The following is a 25,110-nucleotide window of genomic DNA, read 5'->3' as shown; positions in this document are numbered from 1 at the left end:
ATTAAGTATTTTATTATGAAGCAGCTTGGTGACAAAGTAGATAAAACTCTGAAATTGGAGTTAGTAAGATCAAGTTCAAAGCCAGCCTCAGTCTGGCTAACTGGATGACTCTGGGCAATTAACATCAGCTTTTCCCTGCCTCAGTTTCTTTATCTGTAGAATAGAGATAATAATAGCACCTGCCTCTTTAGAGTTGTTATGAGGATTGAACACATAAACCTTTGTAAAATACTTTGTAATCTTTAAAGTGTCTTATAAATTCTAGCTTTTATTATTAAGGATGCTTTCCCTAGTGCCCCCTTCTGTCTCATCATCTCCATTTGCTAATGCCTTCCTTCTGAAACTGCTTTCTATTTACCTTGAAAGAATACCTGTTTATATATGTATTGTCTCCCTCCCATTAGAATATAAGGGGCATGACTGGTTTTGCCTTTCCTTGTATCCCCAGTGCTTAGCAGAAGACCTAGTATATAGCAGGTGCTTAATAAATGTTTGTTGATTATTGCTGTGAATAGGCCTCCATCTGTAAAAATGTCATATTAAGGGGGCAGCTGGGTAGCTTAGTGGATTCAGAGCCAGGCCTAGAGATGGGAGGTCCTAGGTTCAAATCTGGTCTTGGACCTTTCCCAGTTGTGTGACCCTGGGCAAGTCACTTAACCCCATTGCCTAGCCCTTACCACTCTTCTGCCTTAAACTAATACAATGTATTGATTCCAAGATGGAAGGTAAGGGTTTTAAAAAAATGTCATATTAATACTAGCCCTACCTGGTTTTTTGTGAGGAGCAAATGAGATCATGAATGTAAAAGTGCTTTGTAATCACACAGTGTTTTATAAAAATGAATTATTATTGTTTTCTCTTCTAAAATCCTATTCTGATGCTTCCGTGGTGGGCAGAGATGATTTTTTGCAATGGAAGTCTGCCAGATGTCAGCTCAGTTGGGACCCCCTATGATGGCAGGGCTTTAAGCTTAGCTGAGCTAAGTTGAAAGGCTGCTCACCAGGCTGGATTGTAGCTCTTAAAAATCACTGACAGATCCAGAGGGGCTGTATTCTGCACTGATGGAAGAAATACTGATAAAGTCGCAGAATCTAAAAAAATTGAAATGTTTTATTAAATAAGTCATTATGAGTGATACAAATCAACATAATCCTTTTCATAGCCAAACTCATAGAAAAACAATCTCTGTCCCCAACACATCCACTTCTTCTTCCTTCCTTCACTCATTCCAGCTCAATCTGGTTTCTGATGTCAGAAACGTCTCTCTCCAAAGTTACCGATGATTTTTTAATTACCAGAAATGATGGCCTTTTCTCTGTCCTCATCCTTTTTGGATCTCTCTCTGCAGTATATAACACTGTTAATCACCTCCTGGATACACTGCCTTCTCTGAGTTTTCATGACATTTCATGTCTGATCACTTCTTTGCTAGATCATTATCCATATTTGATTCTGTCCCCTTCCCTAAAGGATGGGCATATTCTTAGACTCTATCATGGGCCTTTTTGACGTTTCCTTTCTGTACTGATTTAGAATCTTGAACTCTAGAGACTACATTTCCCACAATTCCCTTTTCCTTTTCCTGTGTCCCTGCGTTTTATGTGATTTTTATTTAAGTGTCTGTAATTCCTCCCTCTTCCTCTCTTGGACCTGCAATGGGGCTAAAGTCAGGCAGTTTTTTTGTTTTAGTTATTATTAATAAAACTTTATAAAATATAATACCTAGTAATTGATTATTAATTTTAAAACCCACATCTTTTCCCTGATCTTATTATCAACAAAGGGTTTTTCATCTACTTGCAGACAACTTCCAAATCTATATCTATAACCCCAATCTCTCTCTTGAACTCCAGTTCTACATCACCAAATGCCTGTAGCTTCTTTTGAACTGGATGTCTCATAAGTAGCTCAAACTCAAGATCTCAGAAGCCCAACTCACCATCTTTCCCTTCTAAACTTCCTAATTGCTACCGCAAGTACTCCATCCTTGTGGTCATCTGGGTTCCTAATCTTGGAGTCTCTCCTTTTCTCACCACATATATCCAGTCATTTACTAGGTTTAGTTGATGCTGCCTCAAAATCTTTCTCCTCCATCTCCTTCTCCCAACTCAAGCTAGCCACACCTCCAGTTTAAATCTTCTATGACCTCTTTCCTAGGCTAGTGCAATAGCCTCCTAGTTGTCCTCTCTGACTCAAATCTCTCCCTTCTCCAAATCACTCTCCATCCCACTACTAAATTGATAGGCCTCAAACAGTGGTCTGAACCATTGCTCATTGCTTAGTAAACTCTAATGATTCCCTCTTACCTATACGTTTCAATAAAAAACTCTCTGTTGGGCATTGAAAACCTTCACAACTTAATTTGAAATTAATTTTTCATGATTATTGTGCCTTACTGGCCTTCGTGTGGCCCTCTCATGTGATACTTCACCTCCCGTCTCCTTCCCTTTTCATGGGATGTTCCCTATGCCTGGAATGAATTCTTTCTTCACCCCTCCGTCTCTCAGTTTCTCTAGTCTCTTTCAAGGTTCAAGTGCCACCTCCTATATCAGATCTTTCTCAGTCCCCTCCTTCCTCCATGGTTCAATGTCTCCCAAAATTGTTATTGTTGTTCAGTTGTTTCAGTTGTGTCCAACTCTTCATGACCTCACTTGGGGTTTTCTTGGCAAAGATACTGGAATGGTTTGCCACTTTCTTTTCTAGATTACTTTACAGATGAGGAAATGGAGGCAAATAGGGGTTAGTGACTTACCTAGGGTCATACAGATGGCAAGTTCTGAGGCTAGATTTGAACTTGGGTCTTCCTGACTCCAGGCCCAATGCTCTATTCATTACCCCACAAATGCCATTCCAATATTACCTTGTACTAATTTTACATATTTTTATTTAGGTATATGCTCTATCTTTCAACAGAATGTAACTACCTTGAGGATGGGAACTGTTTTGCTCTTTCTCTGAATATTCAGTGCCTAGTACAGTGGCTGACACATAATTCAAGTTTAATAAATGCTTGCTTATTCACTGCTTGAATCTAATACCAGAATCTCAGTGGTTTTTTATATATCTATACTAGTTCCCTCAAATGGAAAATCCCTGGACGTTCAAAGCCCTTTGTAACCTGCTTCTTTCTCGTCTTATACCTTACAGTCTTCCATATATTCTCCAATCCAATGACATGGCTTATTTGGTGTCCTTTGGACAAGCCATTCCTCTCAGCTCTGGACATTTTTTCTGGCTGCCTCCATGCCCAAATACTCTTCTTGTTCTCAATTTCTGATTTCTTCTTTATTCTCTTTGTATCCCATCTAAATTCCTGCCTTACCTGATCCTCCTTAATTCTAGTGTCTTCCTCTGATGGTTATTTGTCCTGTAGACAGCTTGTTTGTACTTAGTTATCTCCCTCATTAGACTGTGAACTCCTTGGTGGCAGTTTCTTTTGCATCAAAGCTTAAAGCGGTACCAGGCACATAGTAGGCACTTAATAAATGTTTATTGACAGAAGGCTCGTCATCTTTTGATGCAGACTGTACTCATTCCATTGTTAGCAGGCAGTTTCATGACTAGCTATAGGCAAAGAAATTCATCCCCTGGTGGCCAACCTCCTAAGGATGAGCCTCCCTGCTCTTGGGCAGGCTGATCCTCTTTGGACACCATATTTAGAATCCATTGATAAGCCGATGCTATTAGCCTTTCCATCTTTTAGTTCCTCCCAAAGAATGAGCTTTACCAGTGGAGATGTAGGGAGTCCAGGGTCACCTCTGAGCCATGAGAGATGTAGGAAGAAAATGTTATTGCAGGGCATCTTTTAAATGATGCCACATTTCTTCTGCCTATAAAAATATAGTCCCATCTAATCTCACCATCACCACTTTCATGCTTCATAATTAGGAACTGCTGGCATTTCTGCTAACATTCAGAACTTCTGTCCTAGAATAGTCAAGACCATAGACAAGGAAATGCAGAATCCAAACACACAGCAAGCCTTTGAGTCCCAGGAGGCACCAAATTAAAGTATAAGAAGAAGTCACTGTATTGGGCTCCTAATCCTTCAAACTGAATACTCTAAGCTCTGGGGACCTGGGCCTAAATACTGGAGACATCTGGGACCATATGCCTCTAGTCTTCTCTGAGTTTTGCTCCTGGAAGACAAGCAGATCAGGAAAGAATGAACAAAACCAGGAGCTCTACTGGAGAGCTGCATTTCCCAGGACTCTGGATGACAAGAAAAGTGAAATCTTTGTAGCCAGAGCATGGAAGGTGAAACCAAGGAGATTGATAAGCCCTGGGACAGAGTTACCACCTCTTGCTTCAGAGGGAAAAGGAGTATGTAGTCAGTATGGATAGGATATGACCTAGTCCTTTGCCTAGTTCCTGGGCAAGGTTCTTTTGTCACTTAACTTCAGTAAGAGTTTATTAAAATTATATTTTTATAATTATGTTATTCTAAGTTATTAAACATTAATGCTTATCATGGCTGTAATACTAGCTAATTTATCTTGGGGAAGTCATTTCATTTTGAGGGGTTTTGTTTTCCTTATATGTAAAGCGGGCACAGTGGATAAAACATTGGGTCTGGAGTCAGAAAGACTCATCTTCATGAGTTCAAATCTGAACTCAGACGCTTACTAGCTGTGTGTCTCTGGTCAAGTCATTGACCCTGTTTGCCTCAGTTTCCTCATCTGTTAAATGAGTTGGAGAAGGAACCAGCAAAACCACTCTAGTATTTCTGCCAAGAAAACTTAAATGGGGTCATGAAGAGTGGGACATGAGTAAGATGACTGAACAACAACAAAAGTAGGGTTCATAATGCTTGTACTACCTGTACTTCAGACGCCTAAGCCTTCAAAGGACATCTTGTATCCTGCCACTATTCCATTTCCCCCCAGCAAGCCCAGGTGTCTCTGGTGTTTCCTTTTGGATTCATGCAGCCACTCTATTTCCCTCAGGAATTTCCCTCAGGAACTCTAAACCTCTTGTACTCTCTTTCCCTGATTATACTGGGATTTTCTTTGATGCTCTTCAATGGGGATGTAATGGGAGTGCAGGTAAGCCTTTCTTTCTTCTTTCCAGGGCAATGCGTGCCTTACATGTGCAAGAAGGATTGGCTTCTGTATATAAAAGGAAATGCTCTAAGGGAAGAAAGAATGGAGATGCTAAGCAGCATTCAAAGCCTGGAGAGATATTCAAGTTAGCTCCACAGAAAACCATGGATGTGGAGAAGCCTATGCAGAGATGCTGGAACGGTAACAAAGCCCTGGTGGGACTTGCCTTTCATAGAGCTAGAGAGGGGCACCATAGCTAAAAACAAAACAACGGGTATTTATAAAGTATGGAGAGAGAGAGAGAGAGAATAAGTACTATGTTAGTGCTTACCGTGTGCCAGGTGCTGTGCTAAGCATTTTACAAAATCTCTCCTCATAATAATCCTAGAAGGTAGGAGCTATTATTCCCATTTTATAGTTGAGGAAACTGAGGCGAACAGAGTTTAAGTGACTTGCCCAGAGACCCATAACTGGTAAGTATCTGAGATACCAAATTTGAACTTAGGACTTCTTGCCTCCAGGACCAAAACTCTATCCATTGTGCCACTAGGTGCCTTTTAAAGTGCTTTAAACTGCCATTTAATCATCCTATTAAACCCAGAAAATAACACAGGTATTATTTGCCTCATTTTACAAATGAGGAAACTGAGGGAAGTATCTTGGTTTTTCTAGTTAGTAAGTGCTGCCTCTAATGAGGACTTGGTACTGTGTGACTTATGTGTACTGGATGCTTTTCAAGAGGGAGCCAGGCAGGGGGAGGTTGCTCGATACCCTCTGGGGAAGGGAGGAGAGTTTTCCAGATGACTGAGAGAGACTTGAGATCAGCCTAGTCTATGTGTGTGTTTTGTCAAGTTAATCAAAACTGTTCTATATTTGATAGCTTCTTAGTCTGAGTGTTTATAGGGGAGTTGAGAACTTTTTAGGGAGAAGAAAAAAAGGTCAGATTATGTCATTCTCAATTTTTCTCTAGTGGAGGGAGAATAAACAATAGAGATTTTGTGGCATCTCTCCCCTTTTATGGTGTGTGTTTTTTCTAAGTCTTACCTTCCACCTTAGAATCTATATAAAGTATGGGTTCCAAGGTAGCAGAGCAGTAAGAGCTAAGCAACTGGGATTAATTGACTTGCACAGGGTTACACAGCTAGGAAGTGTCTGAGATCAAATTTGAATCCAGGTCTTCCCAGCTCTAGGACTTTCTCTCTATCCACTGTACCATCTCGCTGCCCTTTCCCCCCTTTAATTGTATTTGCTTTGGTCTTAAGTCATCCTTCTTGTCTGAGACATTTTGATGGGGACCATCATCTAATTTATACATAGATTCTAGTAATCATTCCAACATAAGGAAGAAAACACATAACATATAAAGTGCTATTTACATATGGGATATTACTATTAATAATATGACTGTAGTCAAAGCAATAATTTTCTGCTGACATTGTTCTTTGGAGGAGGTCTGGAGACACAACCATGAGAAGGAATAGGAGGAAAGACTTTCAAAGCAGAGAAGAGTAGAAATGTCTTTCATCAAATTACCCGGAGGGGTGGATCTTTTAGAGATTTTTAATTTCCAACTTTTAATCTCTAATTTTAGCAATTAGAGATCCTCTGAGTGCATGGACATGAGTGGGAAGTGACTCTCATTCTATGGGCTCTGGAGACCTTTAAAACCCAGGCTGTGAGCCCTGCTGGAACTGAGAGAAAGCCCCAGGAGATTGCTTACTAGGTTACTGTCAAGTAAAACGCTCTGCCAGAGAATTCTTTTCCAATTATCCTATTTTCTGCTGCAGCGTGTCTTCAAATACTGCCAGAGCCCCTGCCAGGAAATCATCACTGTCAAATGATTGGCACAGAGCAAGACCCGGGTATTTGTAGCAAGCTCTCAAGCCTCCTTCCTGCCCTTCTCTTCTGGGACCCAGGAAATGACCCATGGTGCTGGCTGGGGAGGAGCATCTATCTCCCCAAACCCATTTTTGCCTAAAATAATCCAAGTTCTCCCATGGGCAAAATATACAATGGCTGGCTGCCAGGTTCTAAGATGTATTTGCATAACAAATGAGTCTCATTACTCAATTTTAAAGGGGGAGGCAGGAGAATCAGAACCTCCTGCTGCTGCTGATGTTGCTGAGCTGTTGGTGATTCAAGGACAAAGATGGAGCTGACCTGTGGCTTTCTATCTCTTCATTCTTGCTACTTGGATCAAGAGCCTGATAATAGTTGGATTCTTTTTTTTTTTCTTTTAGTACTTTACCTTCTCTTTTAGAATCAATATGATCAATTCCAAAGCAGAAGAGCAGTAATATAAGGATGATATTAGAAGTTAGGTCTTGTTACATTAGTTTAGAGATAAGAAGTGAAGAAGCTGGCTTGAGAAAGAATTGGAGTTTGAAGCAGATCTAAGACAGAGTGTCAGTTTCAAATGTTGACAGTTTAATGGTTTTTATGTGACAGTTACACACTCTGGGTATGGCAGTTACTTTGAGGGAGTTGGGAGTTACTCTCTGGGAGGTAGTAAGGAATTATTCTCTCTCTCTCAGAATCCTAACTTGGTTCTTGCTGAGACTCAGCCAGCTAGTCTTTGTTATTTTTATAAATTGGAGACAAAATTAAGAATTATAAGGATAATAGTGTTAGTTTATTTAGAATAGTAAAAATTTGGGTTAGTCAGATCAGGAAGGATCAGTGTAGCCTGTGGACACAGGAAAAGTGATTCCTTGCAGAACCAGGGAGTTTTATTTGGGTGGAATTAGAATCCCTTAGAGTTAGAAATCCTTTTTATTCTTATATTTTCAATAAATATTTTATGTTTTATAACAAGAGTCTCTTTAGTGTCCTTGTGCCTGGCCCTGAAGAGAAGTTCACTTATGAGCTTCACTTCATTGATATAAACTGGAGATACTTTGTGAGCACAGTAGAATATCTAAATCAGTTTAAAACCCCTAATAAATTCATTGCCCATTAGTTTTACAGTTTTTGCCTTTTATTTTTACAGTAAGGACTAAACAGTTGGAGTTAAGTGACTTGTCCATGGTCATACATAGAGGAAATGTCGGAAGCCAGATTTGAACTGAGGACCTTCCCTCTCCAGACCTGGCACTCTATCCACTGAGCCACTTAGCTGCCCCCATGTTTGTATTATAATATGATGTACTACAAGAGGAAGGAGAAATAGAATAAAAGGAAGCAAAGTTAGCAGGAGCAATTGAACAAGATCAAGTTGATACAGAGAAGGTCCATGATGGAGTCAGCACAATTTTGGAGACATAGAGAGATTGATTCTCCAGATGTATAAAGGAGAGGAATTCTTATTACTGAAAAATATAATTGAGAAAATACAACTATGCACCCCAAAACTGTTATTTTCAGTTGCTACAAAAATCTTCATCAGAATGATCAATCCATGTATCAGGAACATCTTTGATGAAAGGAGATGAGAACAGCCAGGATTTTGCAAATTATCTTTTATAAGATAATTTGGTGTCTTGGATGCATCTGTGATCTCACTGATGTGGTTCCCTCTATAACTATTCAGATTACAACTCTTTCTAAACCTCTGTGACTTCTATGCCCACCTATAAAGCCTCCCCAGTGGCTCCACCCAACATACTGGGGGCCCTTTCTCTAGTTTTCTCATCAGTGGTGTCAAAGCTCAATAGAAACAGAGGCCATTCATCTCTACACAAGGATCTCTATAGGCTTCATATTGACTTGGTTTTAAAATATAATCTTATCCATAATTTATTGCTTTATTTTTTATTTTGCTAAATATTTTTCAATTACACTTTAATCTAATTCATGTTGCCCTCTGGGCTGCATGTTTAACACCTCCATCCTTTATAATACATGGATACCATTGGAGCATAAAGGCTATCTTCTGCTATCACCATTTGATTGACTTATCTTTTCTAGTCACATATTCCTCTAAAAATATCCTTGATGCCAATTCTCCAATGGAATTCATGGTTGCTAATGTGTTATAGCCTACTCATGACCACCCTTTCTGTAATTTTTTGAAATTTTAGAATTTAATAACTCATAGCTTTAGAGGTTCATTGTAAGAATGTTGCCATTAAGAAAGCTGGGCTTTTGGTTCAGGGAGAAGTTTAAGGTCATCAGTAGCACTGTACAATTTTCCAAAGGTAATTTGGTCCATTCTTCTGTTTAATTCAATCAGATCTAATTGTTCATGGGCAATGTCTGTCCAAGATACATGTTCTGATAGACCAGCTTCACTTGCTCAATCCCACTGAATATTGATCTGGATGATCTTTATCCACTTAGTTTTTCCTATACAGTTAGACTAAAGTCTTTTGAAAGATTATGCATCTCCTTTAGGAACCTCTTCAGTATTCCTTGACTTAATGCAGTCCACAAACAAATAAGAACATCTGGAGGATGTTACCAAATATAGGTCATCCCTATTCTATTTGCCCTTGACATGGAACATTCTCCATGTCAAGTGGCTAATATCTTTGGCAAGCATACATTTGCCTTTATATTGTGATAGATATTAAGAAACAGAGGGTCATCACAATAAGTATGACTTCACGGGGACTTTGAGAGAGCAGCATAGGAAGAAGATAAAGGTTTGTACCTTAGGAGTATAAGTTGTCCTGACTCTCTGTCTTCTCTGAGTGTATCCCTTCTCCTACTTGCGATGTGGTAACCTGTGGGAGACTGTAATAGTCCTATGGATATGGAGAGGAGGGAAGAATTTTTCAAGTCACTCATTTTGCTGTGATATTTAATTGAACATCTTTTGCTTTGAACTAATGTTTCTGCTCATGGGTAGGTAAAAGAAGAATATTATTTGGGCCTCATCAACTATAATTGTGAATAAATGCTGACCTATGGCAGGTATCCCTAGATGAGTGAAAACCTTTAAAAGAACCACCATGTGAATGGTGCTCTTCAAAGGTTAATCCAGACATTATTCCTGCCTTCATAAAACTTACAGTTGTGTAAGGCTGTATTCTCCCAGTGGGAGAATAAGTATAATAAATATAAATATAAATTAGAATTAAAAGTAAAAAAGTGCTACAAGTTCTAATGGGGGGGGGGGTTGGGGAAGGGGAAAAAGAAAACTACTCAATACTTAAAAATCTCCAAAGAAGGATTCTTCAACTGTCTCCAATCACATTTAGAGTCAGGAATTTATTTGTTGAATAACCTAAAGCATTTCAGTTGCTGATTCAATTGACATATGCAGTTTATGATTAAATTGAAGTAGTATGAGGTAGTGGAATTGAAATCCAGAGACTTGATTCTACTCTATATTATCCATGTTTGTATAGCCTCAGTTTCCTCATCTGTAAAATGAGGCTATTTGTAGTTGCACTAATTATCTCACAGGGTTCCTATGAGGAAATGTTTCTTAAATCTTTAAGTGCTATATAAATGTAAGTGTTCTTATCAACTCTGTTTTTGCAAAGTCTGAGGAAATTTCCAATTATCTTGAGTTATGACATTCTCAAGAAATTCTCAAAACAAAATTTACTTTAATTTGAAAGTTTTAGATCATAGTGCATTGTCAGGCTTGCTCACTCCATTCCTCAGAATCTCAGCAGAGCTTCTCTTCCTCATTTTCACTGATAGCCTTCTGCTCCCTGTAGCTCTGGGAGGAGAAATCCTTTTGTCAAGATGAGATCTCAGAAAGTTCCCAGGAAACTCAACTGCTCCGTTTCCTTGGGAGTTCAATTAGGCTTCCCTCTGCTCTGTTTGATTTTCAGCCCCAGCCTTAGATACCCTGCAATCCTTGTGCCTGGACTTTCTCAACACAATGAGAGGTATATCATGTTTCCCAGAAAGCACTAGGCTCACTGAACTAGGGTGCTCTTTACTGTAAACATAAGGTCTCTTACTATGACTGTTTTAAGAATATACAATTGGGTTAGGGTTTGTGGTTGTTCTTTTTGTTTGTTTGTTTGTTTGTTTGAAATAATAACACTCAAGCAATGTTGTATGATGGGAAAAGCACGGTTTTGGTGGCAGAAGACCCAACTTCAAATACTGGTTCTGCCACCTACTAGTTGGTTGACCCTAAACAAGTCACTGACTTCTCTGAGCTTCAGTTTCCTCATCTATAAATAAGAGATTATAATGTCGGTGCTACCAACCTTACAGGGTTTACATGAAGACCAAATAGGATAGAAATTATTAAAAGACATAAAAGGCTATGCAGATATTCCATATCGAATGTTGCATTGATTATAACCACAATTTAAAGAAGATCTGTGTGACCTTGGGTCACCTCTCTGGACTTGTTTCCTTCCCTGTAAAATGAGGATGTTGGACTAGATCCAGAGATCCTCAATACATGGAATAAAAGATCTTTTTACTTCTCAGTAGTGACATCTACCATTCTGGACTTCAATTTAAAATAGCAGCATTTTAAATAGCTGTGTGAACTTAGGCAAGTCTCTTCATCCATCTGTGTCTCAGCTGATCTCTAAAGTCTCTTTCAGTTCTGACCTGTGAGTTTGGGGTTCTATAAATTATACATTAACTTCATATTTTGACTTCTTGGATATTCTTCAAGCAATATACTCCATCTCTCAGCCCTGAACCTTTTCTCTGGTTGTCCCCTGTGCCTGGAATTTTCTCCCTCCTCATCTCTGCCTCCTGGCTTCTCTGACATTTTTCAAGTTCCAAATACAATCCCAACTTCAACAGGAAGCTTTTCCAATGTCCTCTTCTTCTAATAGCTTCCCTCTACTAGTTATTTCATGCTTTTCCTGTATGTGCTTTATTCGTAGTACTTGTTTCCATGTTGTTTCTCCATTAGACTGTGACTAGATTGAGGGCAAAGACTTTGTCTTTCTCTGTATCCCCAAACTTGGTACACAGGCACATAGAAGGTGCTCAATAAATGCTCATTGAGTGACTAACCACTGAAATATATTCAAAAAGAGCTTGCTTGAAAATTGTAATTGATATATATATATATATATATATATATATATATATATATATATATAGAGAGAGAGAGAGAGAGAGAGAGAGAGAGAGAGAGGTTGGGAGACAGGGAGAGGAAGGGTGAGAGATGCCTTCTTTCTCTTGTTCTTCCTCTTCCTTTCTCCTTCTCCTTCCTTCTCCTTCTCCTTCTTCTCCTCGTCCTCGTCCTCGTCCTCGTCCTCGTCCTCGTCCTTCTTCTTCTTCTTCTTCTTCTTCTTCTTCTTCTTCTTCTTCTTCTTCTTCTTCTTCTTCTTCTTCTTCTTCTTCTTCTTCTTCTTCTTCTTCTTCTTCTTCTTCTTCTTCTTCTTCTTCTTCTTCTTCTTCTTCTTCTTCTTCTTCTTCTTCTTCTTCTTCTTCTTCTTCTTCTTCTTCTTCTTCTTCTTCTTCTTCTTCTTCTTCTTCTTCTTCTTCTTCTTCTTCTTCTTCTTCTTCTTCTTCTTCTTCTTCTTCTTCTTCTCCTCCTCCTTCTCCTTCTTCTTCTTCCTTCTCCTTCTCCTCCTCCTCCTCTTCTTCTTCCTCCTCTTTGTCCTCCTTCTTCATTCTTCCTCTCTCCAGGGGCCAACTAGGCAAAAAGGTTTTAGAAATCCCAAGGATTTTGCCCCTGCCCCCATTCTTTACTCTGCCAGCCAGAGCCAGCTGGTAATAACTCCTGGGTTGGGATATATCTCCTGCCCCTCCATGGAGGAAGACAAAAGCAGACTCCTCATTAGTGATACTAGATCAAGTCTTTGTTTCTAAGAATGAGGTCAGAATAAAATGCAAATGAGGGACTGTGTGAATCTCTACAGTTAGTTCTGTTGCACCCATCAGAGCTTTTCCTGGTAGAAATGAATGAATGCCAAATGGAGGCATTCTTTCCTACAAAAGTCCCATCTGTCTTTCCCAGACAGAGTTCCAAGAAAACAGCATCTCCTGGAATCCCATACACAGATGGTTGTGCAAATCCATAGCAATCTCTTATTGATTCTGTGAACTGAAGCAGACCCATCCTGAACAACAGCTTATCCAGAGGCAAGGGTTCAGCTTTCCTTCCCTGGTTCATTCCCTGCTAAACAGGGAGTGAGTCACTGATCAGATAGAAGATACCTATGGTTCTTGAATAGTCTCCCTACCTAGGAGAGAATATCTGATTCAAATGACAATGGGAATGTTAGAGGAAAGGCTAGATGTAGGTCCTTCCCTAATGTTAGGCACTATACACCTGGAAATCAGAAGTAGACAGCAGGTTACATAACCAAGCTCCCAGACATCTCTTGTTTCTATGTCCAAACACCTGGACATTTGGCCATGAGAAACTGGATGAGATGTCCAACACAGAAGAAGCCCTTTGTACTGTTCTTGGGATACCATCATTCCTGCTGAGAGGGGAGAAAGGGAGAAGAGGAGGGCAGAAAAGAGGTAGAGAGGGAGGGAACTAGGGAGAAGGATAGGGAGGAATGGAGGGACAGAGACTAGAAAAAGGAGAGGGAAAAGGAGAAGGAGAGGGAGGGAGAGAGACAATAAGTTTATTTTTTGTTCTCAACTAAAAATACAGAGAAAACCATACAAATCAATCCCCTCAATCTTCAGTATTTAGCACAAAGTAGTGAAGAGTTTAGTAGTCAGTGGATGGAAATACAATATTGGCTACCATTTAATATCTCTGAGGACACCTGAGTATGGAGAAGAGTTTAAGTTTATTATCAATCAGTGCCTGTTAGCGACCCTGCAGCCATACAATTTTCTGTCACCTTCACAAACACATGTAAATAGTTAAAATTCTCTGTCCTCTTACTTTTCTTCCAGTTACATTTTGGACCTACAAATAAAAATTAAAATAGGACAGGGGTTTCTTGTAGATAATTGCTGATGTTTACACAATGATTTAGGCTTTACAAAGTGCTTTATTTCTACCCATCTTATTTGAACGTCACAACAATCTGGTGAGGTAGTTATTTTAAGTATTATTATCATCTCCATTTTACAGATCAAAAGACTGAGGCTTAGGGAGATGGACACAATTAAGTATCCAAGGCAATATCTAATACCTGGTGTTCTATTGACCCCAGGTCTAGTCTACCTTCATGGTACTACACTTTTGTCACTATTTCCAGATGGCAGTGTAATGATTGCATTTAATCTCCTAATGACACAAGATTTCCCTAAGGAGGCTTACAGCTACTCAAAATAGACCAGATATCTGGTCAATATTCCAGGAAAAAATTCACATGGAGAAAAATAAGAAAATTTGAGTCACAGAACAAAAAATACTGGATTTTGGAGCCAGCGAGAGGAACCTGAGTTTAAGCCCAATCCTGCCACCCACTCTAAATTAATTAAATAAAATTTTTATTGTTGTGAGGATTTTTTTGAAAAAAGTATTTAATTAGATGATTTAGAATATTTTTCCATAGTTACAAGACTCATATTCTTTTTTTCCCCTCCATCTACCTCCCTTCCATATCTGATGCACAATTCTACTGGGTTTAACATGCATCATGGATCAAGACCCATTTCCATATTGTTAATATTTGCATTAGGGTGATCATTTAGAGCAGTGGTTCTCAACCTGTGGGTTGTTACCCCAGCGGGGGTCAAACGACCAAAACACAGGGGTCGCCTAAACCCATCGGAAAATACATATTTCTGATGGCTTTGACTGCTGAGAAATCGCGCTACTTTACAGCAAGATCTCGGAAAGAATGGGGACCCTGCTGCCCGCACATTGTACTAGTATTAGTTACCTATCAGCAGCCCTCCCCCTATGAGAGGTGATGGATTTACCCTGTTGCCTGGAGACTGGACTCAGAGACCCAGAGAGAGCAGGGGGCGAGGGCTCGGGAGGGGTTAAGAACGAGTCCTGGAGCGGATAACTCCTGGAGTGGATAATGGAGCCAAGTAACTCCAGCAAAGTGAAGCCTCAGCTCAAGCTGGAGGGAGACGACAGGAAGAAGAAGGCAGCGTCTGCGGACCCCCTCCCCAGGCAGGACTTACCTCCTGCCCCAGTGCTCAGGCTGCCTCCTGCTGGATTAATATTTCTCAACATATAATTAAATATTGTTTTTGTGATTAATCACTATGTTTAAATTATGTTTGATTTGTAGCAATGAGAATACATAGTGCATATCAGGTATTTACATTCCGAATCATAACTGTAGCAAAACTACAGTTTTGAAATAGCCACCAAAGTAATTTTTTGGTTTGGGGGTCACCGCAACATGAGGAACTGTATTGCGGGGTCACAGCATTAGAAGGGTTGAGAACCACTGATTTAGATTCTACATCCCCAGTCATATCCCCATTGACCCATGTGATCAAGCAGCTGTTTTTCTTCTGTTTCTTTTCCCACAGTTCTTCCTCTGGATATGAATAACATTCTGGATCATTGTATTGCTGCTAGTAGAGAAGTCCATTATATTCAATTGTACCAGAGTGTATCAGTGTCTGTGTACAATGTTCTCCTGGTTCTGCTCCTTTCACTCTGCATCACTTCCTGAAGGTTGTTCCAATTCACATGGAATTCTTCCAGTTCATTATTCCTTTGGGCACAATAGTATTCCATCACCAATTTATACCACAATTTGTTCAGCCATTCCCCAATCCGAGGGACATCCCCTCATTTTCCAATTTTTGGCCACCACAAAGAGTGCAGCTATGAATATTCTTGTACACGTCTTTTTCCTTATTATCTCTTTGGGGGGGGGGGAGGGATAAAACCCAGCAGTGCTATGACTGGATCAAAGAGAAGACAGTCTTTTATCGCCCTTTGGACATAGTTCCAAATTGCCCTCCAGAATGGTTGGATCAATTCACAACTCTACCAGCAATGCATTAATGTCCCAATTTTGTCACATCCCCATCCAACATTACTTTCCTTTGCTGTTATGTTAGCCAATCTGCTAGGTGTGAAGTGGTATCTCAGAGTTGTTTTGATTTGCATTTCTCTGATTATAAGAGATTTAGAACATTTTCTCATGTGCTTATTAATAGTTTTGATTTCTTTATCTGAAAATTGCCTATTCCATGTTCCTTGTCCATCTATCAGTTGGGAAATGGCTTGATTTTTTGTACAACTGGTTTAGCTCCTTATAAATTTGAGTGATTAGACCTTTGTCAGAGATTTTTGTTATAAAGATTATTTCCCAATTTGTTGCTTCCCTTCTAATTTTGATTGCATTGGTTTTGTTTGTACAAAACCTTTTTAATGTAATCAAAATTATTTATTTTGCATTTTGTAATTTTTTCTAACTCTTGCTTGGTCTTAAAATCTTTCCTTTCCCAAAGATCTGACAAGTTTACTATTCTGTGTTCACCTAATTTACTTATAGTTTCCTTCTTTATGTTCAAAGTCATTCACGAATTCTGAGTTTATCTTGGTGTAGGGTATGAGATATGGATCTAAACCTAATCTCTCCCATAGTGTCTCCCAATTTTCCCAGCAGTTTTTGTCAAATAGTGGATTTTTGTTCCAAAAACTAGGATCTTTTGGCTTATCTAGATTGTCTTGCTGAGGTCATTTATCCCAGATCTATTCCACTGATCCTCCTTTCTGTCTCTTAGCCAGTACCATATTGTTTTGGTGACCACTGCTTTATAGAACATTTTAAGACCTGGTTCTGCTAGGCCACTTTCCTTCGCATTTATTTAGTTTTTTTTTAGCATACCATACAAATAATTTAAATTGTGTTTTTTAAATTAAATTTTAAATTAAAAAAAGAAATTGTATAAAAGATATAATTAAGGACACAGAAGATTTCAAAAGGAGATGGGCTGTCCATGTAGGGAGAATTAGTGATAACAGCTGGATAATCAGAGTGATACACAAAGACTGTCAGTATGATGGTTGGCTCCTGGTTGAAACATTTGTGGAAAAACAAGAATTCCATAAGATGAAAAGACACCAATGGGCCACCATTTACACTAGGGAAGGAAATACCTATGGTGATAAGATCTTGGCTCTGGATAAAAGTTAAGCCGTGTTTCACAACCTTCTGGTTATTATTTTTTTTTTTTTTGGATTTCGTTCCAGATAAGAGATTCTGTGATTCCAGCATCCATTTGACCTTGAACTTGAGGATAGTCTAACTCAAATTGCCTCCCTATGTCTAGACATCTCCTTTCCATTTCACATATATGCTTCACATTGGGTTTTGGCACCAATACATTTGGGGTTGCATCTCCTCTCCTTACAGAACTGACAAAGCTGTGAAAACAGAGAGAAATCAGGACTTTATTGGGGCTCACTTCACAAGGCTCATTTTGGATTCAGTAGTCTCTTCCTGATAGGGCCAGATCTGCTGCACCCAACTGTAGGGTTAACATCTTCTGGGTTGGTCTCAGTCCCCAATGCCTGCTCTTACTCAATTCTTATCAGTTTTTAGGATGTTGGGAGGCCCTCTCCACTAGTCTGTGTGAACTACTGAATAGAATTCCTGATTTAATCTTTCCTCTCCCACAGAGGTTAGATCACCCCCTTAGAACTGCACATTGACAAGAGGTTGAAAAATAATTCTGAAAGATGAGATCCAGGTAGTCTACTTCCAAGTGTTTGCCACCCTCTAGAGAAGCTCTCACCCCACCCCCAATCCATTAAGAACTCGGTCAACTATCTGCAGAGAAGGCATGTATGCCTTTCTACTTGTTGATCAGCACTGTTTGTGTTACCCTATTATTACTTGGGAAGTTAGATCTTGGGGGGCAAAAGGGCATGTTTTATTTACCACAATACCTCCCACATGGAATAAAGAAATCAAGACCTTCTGTTTCTGTTTCTAGTAATCAGAGATAAGAGACAATGCTTGTTTTCTTCTTTTGCTCGGGTCCTGTGTGTTCTCAGAGAGGCAGCACATAGTGCTGGACTTGAGGTTCAAAAACAGAGGCTTCAAAGTGCCATTTTCACCCCTTACCAGTGGTGTAATTTTGGGCAAACCTTTAACTTCTGTAAGCCTCAGTTTCCTTATCTGTAAAATGGAAATGGTGATCTCTCTCCTTGTATATCATCCAGATCAAAGGAGAGGACAAGGCAGTTTGGTAATCCTATGGCACTGCCCTCCACTTTGCTCTACTAGGATCCAGTTTGGAGATGAAAAGAATACTTTGTAACTTGACTGGCTATGACCTTTGTGATTTGCAAAGCACTTTACATGCATTATTTCATCTAAACAGCCCTATGAGGCAGGCACTACAGATCCTATTCTTCTCATTTTACAGATAAGGAACTCAGGTCCAGAGCTATTAAATGTCTTGCCCCGTGATCCCACCGTGGAGAGGTCGAGAGACATTTATTAAATAGCTCCTGTTCACTCTGACCTGCCTCACACATATCTGCCCATCTCTGAATTCTCCATATTCACCGATGTGTGGTGTAATAAGGTTCCATTTACACACCACCATTTTGTTTGGCTGTTCCACCCATCATCATGCTTCCTTACTCTCTTGGAACAAGCCCAAGACTGGAAGTCAAGAGCTACCTTTGCGGCCATTTAGTCACTACTCTGGTGCAGACCCTTATCACCTCACATCTAGATTATGGCAATAGCCTGTCTCATTTTTCCCACTGCGCTCCATCCAGAGTGATATTTCTGAAGCACACATTTGATCTTATCTACTCAATAAACTGCCATGGCTCCCTATTACCACCAGGATAAAATTAAAAAAAATTACATTTAGTTCTAAAAACCCTTCACAACTTGGCTCCTGCTTACCTTTCTAGTCTACTTATATTTTATTCCATGTATTCAATCTAGTGCCACCAGCTTCATGGGAGTTCTGTAAATGAAACACTCAATTTCTCAGCTCTAGGTATTTTCTCTGTCTGTCCCCCAAGTATGGAATGTTATCTTCCTCCCCCTCTCTCCCATTTCCCTTCCCCTCCCCCACTCCTGCTCTTCCCTTCCCCTCCTCCTCCCCCTTTCCCTCTGCCTTTCCCTCCCTCCCTCTGTCTCTCTCTCCCCCTGCACCCTCTCTCTCACACTCTCTCCCTCCTTCTCTGTCCCTCTCCCTCCCTCCCTTCCTCCCTTTCTCCCTCCCTCTTTCCCTCCCTCTCTCCCTCTCTGTCTCTTCCTCTCTGTCTCTCTCTGCCTCTCTCTCTCCCTCCCTCTCTTTCTCTCTCAGCATAAAACCTGCCTTCTGCAAGAAACATTCCCCAATCCCATCAATCCTTTCTCCCACTTCCTCTCCCACTATTCTCTCTGAAATTATCTCCCATTTACACTGTACATATTTAGAATGCACACAGTTGTTTGCATGTTGTTTGTAGTGCTAAACACTGTGCCTAGCACACAGTAAGTATTTAGTAAGGTCATGTTGACTGATGGAACAAATCAGAATCAGAAGAACATATATGCAATTTTTCCTTCCTTCCTCCTGACTTCCTTCTTCTTTTTTTTTTTAACCCTTACCTTCTCAGAATCAACACTATGTGTTATTTCTAAGGCAGAAGAGCAGTAAGGGCTAGGCAATGGGGATGAAGTGACTCGTCCAGGGTCACACAGCTAGGAAGTGTCTGAGGTCAAATTTGAACCCAGGTCCTCCCATCTTTAGGCCTGGCTCATAATCCACTGAGCAACCCAGCTGCCCCCTTTTTCTTTCTTGCCTAGACTTTTTATTTCTTTGGTGTAGGGAACTTCCATTGAAGACATTCTCCCAGCCCAGGGCAGCAACTGTTTTTCTACTTAGAGTCAGAGAGTCACTTGGGAACTCTGAGAGACTAAGTGACTTTCCTAGGATCTCTTGATCAATCGACCAAGAAGCCTTTATTAAGTACTCAGTATGTACTATATGTTCGACACTGTACTAGGTATTAGGGATACAAAAACTAAAGCAAAATTAATCCTGCCCTCAAGGAGCTTACATTCTAATATAGGTCTATTCCTTCCTTCCTTCCTTCCTTCCTTCCTTCCTTCCTTCCTTCCTTCCTTCCTTCCTTCCTTCCTTCCTTCCTTCCTTCCTTCCTTCCTTCCTTTTTCTTTCTTTCTTCCTTCCTTCCTTCCTTCCTTCCTTCCTTCCTTCCTTCCTTCCTTCCTTCTTCTTTCTTTCTTCTTTTCTTTCTTTCTTTCTTTTCTTTCTTTCTTTCTTTCTTTCTTTTCTTTTCTTTCTTTCTTTCTTTCTTTCTTTCTTTCTTTCTTTCTTTCTTTCTTTCTTTCTTTCTTTCTTTCTTTCTTTCTTCCTTCCTTCCTTCCTTCCTTCCTTCCTTCCTTCTCCTTCCTTCCTTCCTTCCTTCCTTCCTTCCTTCTTCTTTCTTCTTTCTTTCTCTTTCTTTCTTTCTTTCTTTTCTTTCTTTCTTTCTTTTCTTTCTTTCTTTCTTTCTTTCTTTCTTTCTTTCTTTCTTTCTTTCTCTCTTTCTCTCTCTCTCTCTCTCTCTCTCTCTCTCTCTCTCTCTCTCTCTCTCTCTCTCTCTCTCTCTCTCTCTCTCTCTCTCTCTCCCCATAGGTACTGGCATGCTGCCTCTCCTATTAGGCTGTGAGCTACTTGGTAGCAGGGACTGTGCTATTTTGACATTTGTCTTTCTTTGTACAGTGCCTAGTACTGTTTATTGACTGACAAAATGATCAGATTTGTGCCTTAGGAAAATTACTCTGGTGGCTGTGTGGAGACTGGAATAGCATCAGAGACTATAGTCAGGGAGACCAATTCTGAAGCTATTGTAAGAGATGATGTGGCTGTGTGAATCAAAAGAAGGAAATGGAGTCCAGGGATGTTGTGTAGCTTAAAAAAAAACCCGATTTGGCAACTGAGTGAATATGTGAGGTTAGAGAATGTCTGGGCCTAGGATGGCACCAATATTGTAAGATGAGGTGGCAGGAAGGATGGGGGTGCCCTCAGCAGAAATAGAGAAGTCCAGAAAAGAGTGGCTCACAAATCCAGGGAAAGTTAGAAGTCGAATGTGCACTCAGGTTACCTATGCCAAACTGTCTTCTCCTATTTTACAGATGAGAAAATAAACTCAGAAAAGTGATCAGAGAGCTAATAAATGGCAGAGACTTGAACGTAAGTCCTTTGGTTTTACACCTACCAAAATTCTACTTTGCCATTTCTAAGTTCCTTCCTACTACCTTTAAATCTTATGTTTCTGTGACTACTAGTAATCATCATAATACTGGTGATGGTGTTGTTGTTCATTCATTTCAATTACATCCAACTCTTGGTGACTTGGTTTGGGGTTCTCTCGGCATAGATACTGGAGTGGTTTGCCATTTCCTTATCTGGCTCATTTGAGAGATGATGAAACTGAAGCAAATAGGGTCAAATGACTTGCCCAAGGTCACACAGCTAATAAGTGTCTAAGGTTGGATTTGAACTCAGGTATTCCTTTCACTAGGCCTCTTGTTTTACCTACTATACCACCTAGCTGCCCTAATAAAAACAATAATGACAACAACAATAATAATAATGACTGTTATTTATATACATGGGTGTGGTGAGGCTCAAATGAGGTAATGGATTAATAGTTACCAATACTTAGTATCAATTCTAAGACAGAAAAGAAGGATTTATTTTTTAAATAAAAAATAAAGTGCTTAGCAGAGCACAACACCCAGTAAACGCTATATAAATGCTATTATTCCATTACCTCATTTGAGCCTTGCCAACCCCTGTACATAAATAACAGCCATTATCTATGCTGAGAAAACCCCAAACCAGGTCTACCAACCCCTGTGCTAAGCATTTTATAACCATTATCTTATTGGTCCTCAAAATCCTGGGAGATAGATGTTATTATTATTATCCCCATTTTGTAGATGAAAAAATTGAGGCAAGCAGAAGTAACTCACCTAAACTTAGTTGTTTCTGACTTCAGATTTGCCTCTTTATCCATTGCATTACCTAGTTCCCTTTACAAAGCACTTGGGGCAGCTGGGTGGCTCAGTGGACAGAGCACCAGGTCTAGAGATGGGTTCAAATCTGGTCTCAGACACTTCCCAGCTGTGTGACCCTGGACAAGTCACTTAACCTCCATTGCCTAGCCCTTACCACTCTTCTGTCTTGGAACCAACACACAGGACCTCCACAAAACACTTAGAGTAAAAACTAATTACGGTTTTTATTAGCCTACATTATCAAGGCTGGTGATGCCTTCATTTCCTGAGCCTCCTCCTGCTGAGCTCAAGCAATGCTTATTATAGAGTAATTCAGGGATGTGCTTGTCCGTATTTAACAACTAGCTCTCCAGGAAAAAGGAACATGCACCCTTTTCCACTTCCTTTCCATCATGAATCTTTCTTCGGTCTAGACAATCCATCAAGCACCCCAACAAGCCTTGATTTGTGGCCATGGCTGATTTCTGTGGGGCGAAGGCTCCCACTGAAAATTTCACAAGGCGCTCTCACAAGCCAGTTGGAACTCGGGTCAGCACCCTTGGGTTAAACTCCATTTTCAGGCCTGTGTTAAATGAGGATTCTAGGATTATTTATTTTGTTTTTGTACCCCTAGAGCTTGGCATTACTATAAAGGTCTATGGGTAGTCTAGATCCTGCAAGCCTGAGTGCAAAGAGGAAACTTTGCCGTCTCTAGGCAGAACAATGAAAAGCCCTTTCTCAACTTACTATAATCAATTCTCCTGTTAATAAGTTACTTTTTTTTCCTCCCTCAAAATATTTCAAACCACAGCTTGGTCGCTGAGCCCCAGTGACTCAAAATTTGTAAATATGCTCATTAATTTCCCAACTCTGCATACCCCATTCATCTCCTAACTTTGTACCAGCCTCATTTGATTTTTTTTTTTGGTCTTCTGGAAACATTATAAAAATATTCAACCTTTGGCAGCTCAAAGAGGAGCCTCTTCGTGGCACTAGGACTATCTCCTTTTGGATTTTTTCTACCATAGTCCTAAGAAATAAAGAAAGAGTCCCAGGGATATAGGCCAATCCTTCGACTCGTATTCTAGTTGTATTTTCTCAGAAGCTTGGAGACGGGTGGGAAAGATGATTATTATCACCCCTCACCGTCAGCCCCCATTTAAATTAAAGATGACGTGACTGAGGCTTAGAGAGGTTAAGTAAGTTTGCCCAGGGTCAAGTAGCTACCAAGAATTGGAGGCTAGATTTGAACTCAAGTATTTATACTCCTGATTTCCTATCAAAGGATCAGAGGAACAGAAATCCGGGACTAGAGAGAACCTCAGAGAACCATCGAGCCCAAAAGCCTGTGGTTTTATAGATGATGAAAATGAGATCCAACACAATTAAAGTCATGTGTCAAAAGTCGTCCAACCCCTACTCTTTGGTTTAAAAAATTTTAAACCCTTACCTTCCATCTTGGAATCAATACTGTGTATTGGTTCTAAGTCAGAAGAGTGGTAAGGGCTAGGCAATGCGGGTCAAGTGACTTGCCCAGGGTCACACATCTAGGAAGTGTACAAGGTCAGATTTGAACCCAGGACCTCCCATCTCTGGGCCTGACTCTCAATCCACTGAACCACCCAGCTGCCCCCCCCCCCCAACCCCTACTCTTAAATTTGAGGAGTAATTTTCTCCCTTCAACATTATAGGATACTATTCCAGGGGATATAGTGTTGCTTTTTCAAGTTGGCAGAAAGCCTGTTCAACCCTGATACCTACTTATTCTGTGACTGTGTGCAAATTACTTAACTTCATAGCATTCCAGGCAATTTCCCAAGATGCAATTATGACAACTATGTAAGTGAAAACTTACATCAAAACTGGACTCACATCAAAAAACACTGGATGAGGGGCCACCAGGTGGCTGTGTGGACAGAAAGCCAGCCCTGGAGTGGGGAGGACCTGGACCCCGTAAGTCCCTTAACTCCAAATGCCATTCTTCTGCTTTGGAACTGATGCCTGGGACTGATTCTGAAGGAAGGGTTTAAAAAAATTGTTACTAACTTATGAAGTATACACCCGTCCTTCCTTTTAATGAGAAAACTACTCAAGCGGGTCTTTCATGCTCCTTCATTTGTGTGCAGTGATTGAGCGTTGTGAGGGATCTACCCTGAGCGGACGATGGAATTTGATGGTGAGAGGTTGTAACAAAGTTTCTGATTTTTTTTTTAAGATTAGAGACCGAAGTCTATGGAGTCAAAGAAGGCTTGTCCAAGGCCATTAGATGAGTGGTTGTCCATCCTTTGTTTCAAAGAGGACTATGGCCTCCGTGGGGTCACGTCTTGACTGTCCAAGTGAGGCAGTTTCACACAGAGTCATCAGCCTCATTCGCCCTTACAGAGCCATCTAAATCCAGCGGCAAGACACAATGGTGATGGCCGGGGAGGCAGTGGATGCCGTTGGGGTCTTCAATGTCTGCCCAAGCTCTAGGTCGTTGGAACAAGTAGCTCTTCGCTGCCCCTTCCCTTGGAGACATCTTCACAGGTTTGGAGTAGATAGCTCCCTAACTCACTGATGTGGTTACCCTCACCCGGGTTAGCCCGTCTGTAGAGAGTTTTACAGCGTGCACCTTTGATCATGCTACAGCTCCTTGGAGCCACAGGAGAGATGTAGGTGCTGAGTATATGCCAAAGGTGGGCAAGCGGCCCTGAAAACGGCCCAACGAGTCCTGGCACCAGAGGGGATCGTCTTCCTGGACACCAAGTTAGTCTGCATTAGGAGTCAGTTTGCCTTGACTCACATTCCAGTGCTTATTTTTCCATAGGGAAAAATATAAATGTAAATATATGTATAATTTAGAAATATATAAAAATATAAATAAACACATATGCAATTTATAAATATAAATACACATATGAAATATACACATAACTTAGAAATAGATAAAAATAAATATATACACAATTTAGAAATATAAAAATATATACATAATTTAGAAATATATAAAATACAAATACATAAAAAATTTATAAATATAAATATATAAATATATACAGAATTCATAAAATATATAAACCAAACAATTTATAAATGTATAAAATATAAAAACTATATACAAAATTTATAAATATATAAATATAAACATATAGATAAATATATAAACTATACACATAATTTATAAATATATAGAATATACACACTTTATAAATATAAAATATATACAATAATTTATAAATATATACAAATATAAATAAATATGTACACAATTTATTAGTATATACACACACATATATATGTACACACACACACACACACACACACACATATATGGGGGAAAATCATCTTAACAGGTGTAAGCC

This window comes from Monodelphis domestica, chromosome 1 (genome assembly GCF_027887165.1).
Source record: "Monodelphis domestica isolate mMonDom1 chromosome 1, mMonDom1.pri, whole genome shotgun sequence".
NCBI lineage: Eukaryota > Metazoa > Chordata > Mammalia > Didelphimorphia > Didelphidae > Monodelphis > Monodelphis domestica.
The sequence above is the reverse complement of the archived record's forward strand: the minus strand, read 5'-3'. Positions refer to the sequence as shown.